Genomic DNA, 8,444 nt, shown 5'->3' on the forward strand with positions numbered 1-8,444 from the left:
TCATACAGCTCTGATCCTTCCTGGGCTGTCTAGTTGCATAAATCCTTTAAATACTCTGAGTTTCATCAGTCATGAATTACCCAAACATTAACAAGAGTCTTTTGTTAATGTGTCATAACATTACCTCAGTGTGGAGTAGGAGGTCAATCTCATTACTCTTTCCAAACATTTTCATAGTTACAGGAGAGAACTACACCAAGGCGCTGGAGTTATTACTACAATATGAATGTTGTGGTTGTAACAAATTAAGCAATATGTTTTACTTGCTTTTTAAGGGGGATTTATTCTTACTTCCTGTGTTTGTTCAGGGAAACTCTCCAGAGACCTTCCTCACGTGGGCCTGGTTGTCCGTCTCTGAGTCCTGTGGAGAAAAGAGGATTAACACAGTAATGAGTTTGCGTGGCTAAGCAGTGACCTGTGTTGATGCTAATGGCATGAAGATGCCCTTTAATTAGCAAGGAGGATGCCGATGAGCTACTCAAATATTCAAATTATGTGTTTTAAGTGTGCAATTAGATTGTATCATTTGTGGGTTTTAAACAACATACCAATATTATGTTGTTGAATTAGCTAATCAGACTGCATACTAATATGTTTCATTGTTTGTCTTTTTTGTTTGTGTTTAGTCTGATTCAATGCTTAACTATGAGACAATAATATCAGAACATTATCAGAGATTTGCTATTATTATACTATACATAGGAGTACATGCAAAAACCCAGTCTTGTAAAGACTCAATACTCCGACATATATATTACATTTTGTTTAATAATCCCAAATGATGAGGCTCAATGGTTTAATATCACAGCATCGGCCCTCTGTCTTAATCCAACTGTAGGCAACTCAGAGGCTCACTTTAATAGAAAATGACCTTCATGGTTTATAGTCAATTAAAAGGGGCATTAACCTTCCTGTTCTTTCCAAAGCCTTCATTAAAAGCCCCAAGTCTCAGAATGGGCTGATAGTCTCTGCTGTGCTTTGACGTAACCTCCCTGTCAAGCACTGATGATAACTCGTCTGATTGGTCGAGATCGGCTCACGCTGGCAGAAGCAGATAGGCTACTTTTAGTGATGGTCTCACAAAACTGTTGATTTGTTTAAGGGTGTTGTTCCTTGTGGTTGGTTGGTTGGTTGGTTATGTGTGTTAAATTAATTTGTAGTTTGTCTAAAGATTTTCTATTGTAACTACGCCACCTGTGTCTCTACGGGAACGACACCATGACATGTTAGCAGAGACACCTGGTAGGTTAGTTAGGGTTAGTTTATCCATCTTTCATATGGCTCCATTACCCCAGGGTTTGAGCTAGTCTGCGAGAGAGGCCTAGTTTCATTCACAGTGTCTTCAGCCAAAAGTTTGATTTCTCAATCGTTTCAGCTCTGTCAGAGCAGCGAAGCAGACAGAGAGAATGTAAAATGCAGAGCCTGGAAGGCGAGTCAGAAGAAACACATTTTGTCAGGAGAGTTTGAAACCCATTTGTTTCACGTAGAAATCTGGGGTGTAAAACAACTGCTTTAACTCGACGTCAATGCAGAAACATGCAAAGCTTAATCATATAAACGTGATTTTGATTGAGCTCACTCTGGTGTTTTTTAGGTTTTCTCCATGCTGCTTCCATCAAGTGGCAGAATGTTACGTTGTTCAAAAGTCCAGAGATTCCAGGCGAGCGGTGGTAGAACAACGTGGATCAAATAGCTTGCTCACAATTTAGCACGACTGTTTACTAACACAAACACACAAACAGCCGCCTGACCTGGCACTCAATACCGACACCATGGAACTGGCCAGTAGTAACAGCTGTCAGGAGGATAGTTGTTTGGCTATTAAAACAAGATCATTTTAAACAAACACTGAACACTACAACATCTACACAACCGCTTCTCTGGTGATTGTAGCCTACAGTGTTGATCTGACTTGCGAATGAATAAAGTGTGACATTCTACACATTTGGCTACTTTCTCGTCGCCTCTTTGTGACATTAGTGCCCTTGGATTTAATTACATTGCCCTCTCTCTTTCCAAAGCAAGTTACCAATACAAGTTTCCGTTTAGACCTCAGCTTATGAGCATAGCCTACACAATGGGGATAAGCGTTGTGATGGGAAAGTGCTGCGTTCATTAGCATTAGCAACGCCTGACAGAAACATGTGGAAGTGGTTGACCAGCACGCTACACCTCTACTGGCCTGCGTGCTTCCAAAAAGGGCCTCCGTTTTATTTTTGTGGCAATTTGAATGTCGATGTTATCACACAAACTATTCTCTAGATTCTGCACGTCTGAGAAGGTGTTTTTCTTTTTCTTTCTTGGAAACAATCCGTGTCCCAAGGTTGATCAACGAAAACCACACATTTTTATGAGGGGCCATGTTGTGACTTGCCAAGATATGCACCCCTTGCTAACTATGAAAGTGCCACATGCATGAAACTTACTCTAGTTACTCATCCTAGTCCCCACAATGTAAGAATTATTTGATGCTGGGTTATACAGAACAGAAATTACATGAGGGGTGCATTTCAGGGCAGGGCTTTATTGTGTCTTGCCATGAAATGAAGCGACAGCTAAAAAATCTTCACACTCGATCAAATTCCAGATCCCTGCTTTCTTGACTTTTTCTAGATCTGTGTGTTTGGTCACCCAGTATAAAATGTCTAGTTTAAAGCAATTTTGCTCCTGTTTCTTTAAAATTGCTAAACTACTGAAATGACTTCCAGATATACCACAGTTCGCCAAATCATTGATCCTTGCTTTTCATGCAGCTGTGCTTTCTAGCACAATTTGTATGTCTCTTTGGATAAAAGCATCTGCTAAATGAATAAAATGTAAATGTATGTAATGGACTGTCAATTTATTACAATGCCATGGCATACCCCATAGTCTATTACCGAACACACACACACACACCTCCTCCCCAACACGCCTGCTTCTCTCCTTGTCATGACCATCGCAGCAGCAAATACAGCTGTGTGTGCCTCGCTAGCCGCTGTATCCTTACGGCATTGGAAGGCACTTCCAGCCTCTCTTGTGTCTCCTTCCGACAGCAGGGCTATTAATAGTCAAAGTACAGCGGGGGAAAGGTTAGCTGTCCGTTGAAACTTAACGACACCATTATCAAGCGAGGTCAAACTCCACTGCGAGGCGTCCTCCTACTTGCTGTGATTCTTGCTGGACAGCTGCGTTTACTGATCACTTCTGTGTGGTGCTTATTGACATAGCTGCATCATGAGGTAATCGAAGAAATGTCAAGAATGACAGCTGTAATGGTATGGAAATATAGGAATGTAGACTATACAGTGCATTCATGTGAGAGCTTTTTGATTGCTGATGTCACTTTACCTCTAGAAATCTCCAACTAATTATGTTGGAATATGCTACTAAGTACTAACGGTTCACTTAACTACAGAGAAACTGGCTACATTTACATTTACCAGACGCTTTATCCCAAGTGCCGTGCACATGTGCAAGCAGGGCACAGCACGTCAGACACTTTTGATGAACTGCTGTATGACTGAAATGTCTTTATGATTATTGATATGAAGGTTATGTTTTCTTGTAAATTGCGCATGCTGTGAATAATAGTTTGTGTTAAAATGTAACATGCGAGAGGGACTCTCTTGAGTCAAACAAATAGCCAACTGTGGACCAACCTCACTCAAACACACCCAAACAGTGACAAATGAGGCCTCGCGATCTTAATCACGAAATGGCACCGTGTGATGTTTGTGCTTTTCAAATAAAAACCACTCAACGCGAGTGTAGCGCTGATGAAGCCCAGATCATTAGTGTCGTACGTCAGCGCCACCGTCTGAACACGGCACTGTTACTGACAGCTCTCCAATAGTAGCCCATACAGACTAACAATATTCCTCCGTCTCACGAACAACCTGTCAGAAAAACGGACGAACCGCCAGGGTGGAGGGCTGCGCTGCCGCTGGGGTAGGCTATAACCGGCTCTGCAGTCACTGTATCGCGTGTAGTATTTTATTAGGCCTATCGATAGTTACTATTTAGGCTACTGTAAGTTAAATAGGCTAGTTTAGTAAAAGAGCAGGCTATTTGAAGTGGATGCTCAATGTGCAGCAGGGGCGATTCTAGGATCAGACCTTTAGGGGTGCTCAGCCCCCAATGAGAATGTGACATGAATACAGTGCCTTGCAAAAGTGTTAAACCCCCTTGCTAATAAATCACTAATTTCACTGGATAACAATACATGTATTTATTATTATGCAAAATATTGAATGAATGGAAAAACTAAGGATGTCCCTTTCTTCATGAACTACCAGCATCAAATGATAATAAACAATAATAATTAATTTAACTTTTTAATTTTTTTTAGGGGTGCTGAGGTGAAATTTAGGGGTGCTTGAGCACCTAAAAGGGCTGATGTGCAGTGTCTTGTTACGCCTCTGCATGTGTGTGTGTGTGTGTGTGTGTAGGCTGTGTCCACCATCCCCTGTGAAATTAAAGGCTTAGATTCAGCGGTATCACTTACATTAGTATTTCATCGATAGTTTTCCAAATATGTTTAGTGAAGCAGCAGGCTAATTGAAGAGGATGCTCGGTGCGTTTCAGCTTCATATTGGCAGATGTTTGTTGATGTATGAAGGAGTGAGCCCTTCGACTCTGCGTTCTTTGTAATCATTAGTGGAGGATGCAACCACACGCAGGATGCTTACCAACCGCTCTGAAACCACAGACGCTGCGTGCAAGCACGTGCAGGATCCTCACACGGGATCAGAGCAGCGCTGGAGGCACGAGCGTTTACTAAAGTCAAACGGCTTTGTTGATCAACATATTGACGATGTCTCTCACCTGGACACGTGCTTTTAAAGGGTCCAGTCAACAAAGTAGCAGTGATTAAAGAAATAACTAAGGTGGCTCCATGATAGGGGCCTACAAAAGACCCAGGAGGGCCCGTGGTCCCGACATCTTGTTCTGATCACGTTCAGGAAGTGTGATCTGACAGGGAGAAATGCCTAGGTTAGGGGTTATGTGGGGGAGGGGCGAAGGAGAGAGAGGGAAATTAAGAAAAATATGATAAAAAGAGAGAAGGGCATTGACTGGAGATTTTGCAGATGTGAGCCGTCATTGAGGTGGGGGGGCATTCTGACATGCTTGAAACAGCTGACACAAGAATAGGTGAGCACACGCGTCTAAATATAGCGGGCGAGGAATTGTCTGAAATGGTCTCTACTAGCTGTGTTTGTTTAAGCATAGCCTACTTGTTTTTCACCGTTTATAACGAAGGGGGTTTCACCATTTGTAGGGCACCTTGTCTTTTGAACATCTGGAAGTAATCACCGGTTAAGCTATTTCTCTTCTGATTTTTTTTTAGAGGACCCTCAAATCCTAAAAGTTTTGGGAAAAAAGTTTTTGGGGAAAAACGTTTTGATAAAAAAGTTTTTGGGGAAAAAGTTTTGATAAAAAAAGTTTTTAAAGGTTAAAATAAAAATTGTAACTTAGCCTAAGTTTCAATATATATATAAAAAAAAAAATAAGAAAAGGTTGCATCATTGATGACTGCTTGATGGGGACTCAACTATACTACTCTATTGTGCTCTGCTTTAATGTATCGTTTTAGGCTTCTCTCTTCTGTTCTCCTCTCCTTTCACTATGTGTGGAAAAAAAGTTTATAAAAAATGGTACGTTATGGATGAGACAGAGGGAGTCAGCGATGTCGACATGAGAATAGAGACATTCCTGATCACCAATGTTCATATATGAGGGAGAAGTTCGAAACCTATGTGTACTATGTGTATCTGTACTTCTACCTGAATGAAGGATTTGTGTACTTCTACTTGAGTGAAGGATGTGTGTACTTCTACCTGAGTGAAGGATGTGTGTACTTCTACCTGAGTGAAGGATGTGTGTACTTCTACCATTTCTGCAGGTGACCATGCCCAGTCAGTGGAGTTGGCTGACTAAATAAATAAAGCATTAATTTATTAAATCACTTGAATGTGTTTTTGTTGCAATCTTCACTCACTCAACTTGCTCACTGAATGTCGACTACGTTTGTCAGGAAAATTCATATTCAGGGTGAGGTTAATAGAGCATTTGATGCATATTAAACTATGGTTGGGATTTTCACAGGAAGAACCAGTTTATTTTTAGACTTCAAGTACTGTACAATTCTCGCTGATTGTCAAGGCGTCAATGCTAAAATCAAAAAGAGTCGATCTGGCATGTTCAGCACCGTAAGCATAGCCTATACAACAATTTCCTGCCCAGATGCAGCCTACTAGTTGCGATCAGGTTTCTTTCCCAGGATCCAGATGAATTGTTCATCGGAGACAACGTGAAGCACAAAATCCAATAACCGAAACTACATCTCCAAACACAATCTTTTCCTTCTCATAATACGATCAACTGTAAAAGTCTCTACATGCTGAAGAACACGAGGCGCCAAAGAGCTTCCTCACTGGGCAGCAAAGGGTCTAATTAAATTCCCTTAATCGGTTGAAACAATCAGTGTAACAACTACAAGTGTTCTGGCTCTATCTTCCCCTTCTGTTTGACAAGGTGCCTGTCACTGTGTTGGAGACACAGCAGGAAACTGTCTACGTGTTTCCAGTCAGCTCTCAGAGCCGGTTGGAATGTAACGGGACTTGCATCTCTGCGTCTAATGCCAAGACATGTCCGAGTGCTACGTTTCCAAACGTTTCTAGAGAGATCATCTATTCTACAATGTTTTACACGACATAACAAATGTCTCTCCACTGACTGCTGTCTTGATATTATAAATATCTGTGAAGGCATGAACCTGGAGAAGATTGACTAGAAATCCCAAAGGTTTCTGTGCAATAACCTCTTGGATATTATCTTGAGCCTGTGATTTTAATGCTCTGAGTGGTGAAGACCTTTCCAGACCTCCTGAAGCCTCTAGCTCAGATGAGAGACTAAGAGAGAGGGAGGGAGGGGAAAAGAGAGGCAGAGAGAGAAAATAAGAGAGAGACAGAGAGAGAGGGGAAGACAGAGGTGGGAGAGAGAGGGGGGGAGAGAAAAGGGGGAGAGAGAGGGGGGGGAGAGGGGGAGAGAGAGGGGGGAGAGAGAGGGGGGAGAGGGGGGAGACAGAGGGGGGAGAGAGGGGGGGAGAGAGAGGGGGAGAGAGAGGGGGGTGAAAGAGGGGGGGAGAGAGGGGGGAGGAGAGGCAGAGTGAGAGGAAGAGATATGTGGAGAGAGACAAAGAGAGAGACAAAGAGAGAGGTGTAGAGGGAGAGAGAAGGAAGGTTCCTGGCACACAGTATGTAGTCCTCTCTCTGGCGTAGTGGCAGAATATGTTGATTTTCCACGGTGTTTGTGCTGTGGATACATTCAGCTGTGCTGCCCAGAAATGACAGAGAGGCCAACCAGCAGGGGGGAGGAAATACCTCCCCCTCTCTCTCCCTTCCTCCCTCCCCCCTCTCGCTCCTTCCACTCTCTCCTACCTTTCTCTCTCTCCCTTTCTCTCCCTCACTTTCTCACTCTCTCTCTTTCCTCACTCTCACACTGTTCCTCACTCTTTGTTCCCCTCTCTCTCCCCCTCCCTCCCTGTCTCTCTCTCTCCCCCTCCCTCCCTGTCTCTCTCTCTCTTCATGTCCACAACCCCGGGGTTTAGTGGGTGCGTCAGCGTGGTTAAAACGTGGGTCTTTGTCTTCTGCTGTAGCCATAGAGACTTCCTCTGTGACATCACAGATAATAACTTCAATAAGAAAGCATTTGTTTTGGCGGGTGTCATTTGACTGCTATTGATATAAAACAAGAGGTTCTGGTACTAATTTATGAGCTGCATTGAACGGTTGCAGCAACCCTGAGACGACATAGCTCTCTTAGGTGACAGAGAAAGGTAAATGAGTCTTTCTCGCAAATCTAGGTAAAAATCCTCAATTCGGCTTCATTTCCGTCGGTCTGCCTCCAGTACATTACCTCAGACTTGCAGTGCCTCACTCTGGTCCGCCTGGTCTCAGGTGCCTGTCGGGGGAGTGACAGCAAACAACAGCAGTTTCATGGCTGAGGACTTCAGAGCTGTTTTGCTGCAGGACCTCATTGATGCCAGTCTGGAAAAACACTGAACAGGGAGAGAGAGAGAGAGAGAGAGAGAGAGAGAGAGAGAGAGAGAGGGAGGAGAGAGAGAGAGAGAGGGAGGGGGGAGAGAGAGGGAGAGAGAGAGAGAGAGAGAGAGAGAGAGAGAGAGAGGAGGGAGGGAGGGAGGGAGGGAGGGAGGGAGGGAGGGAGGGGAGGGAGGGAGGGAGGGAGGGAGGGAGGGAGGGAGGGAGAACCTTGTCTCCAGTTAGACATCCCCTGCCATCATCACCTTATCTCCAGAGGATTTCACAAATACATTTTCCTCAAACACAAGACGTCTGATCCTTCCAACAGAACCCCCCCCCCCCCTCAATCAATCTGACCTCTGACCTCTCAGACATGCTGACGCGAGCCGGGGTGGTCTGATGTTCTGACCTGAGGAAGTA

Source organism: Osmerus mordax, chromosome 20 (assembly GCF_038355195.1).
Source record: "Osmerus mordax isolate fOsmMor3 chromosome 20, fOsmMor3.pri, whole genome shotgun sequence".
Taxonomy (NCBI): Eukaryota; Metazoa; Chordata; class Actinopteri; order Osmeriformes; family Osmeridae; genus Osmerus; species Osmerus mordax.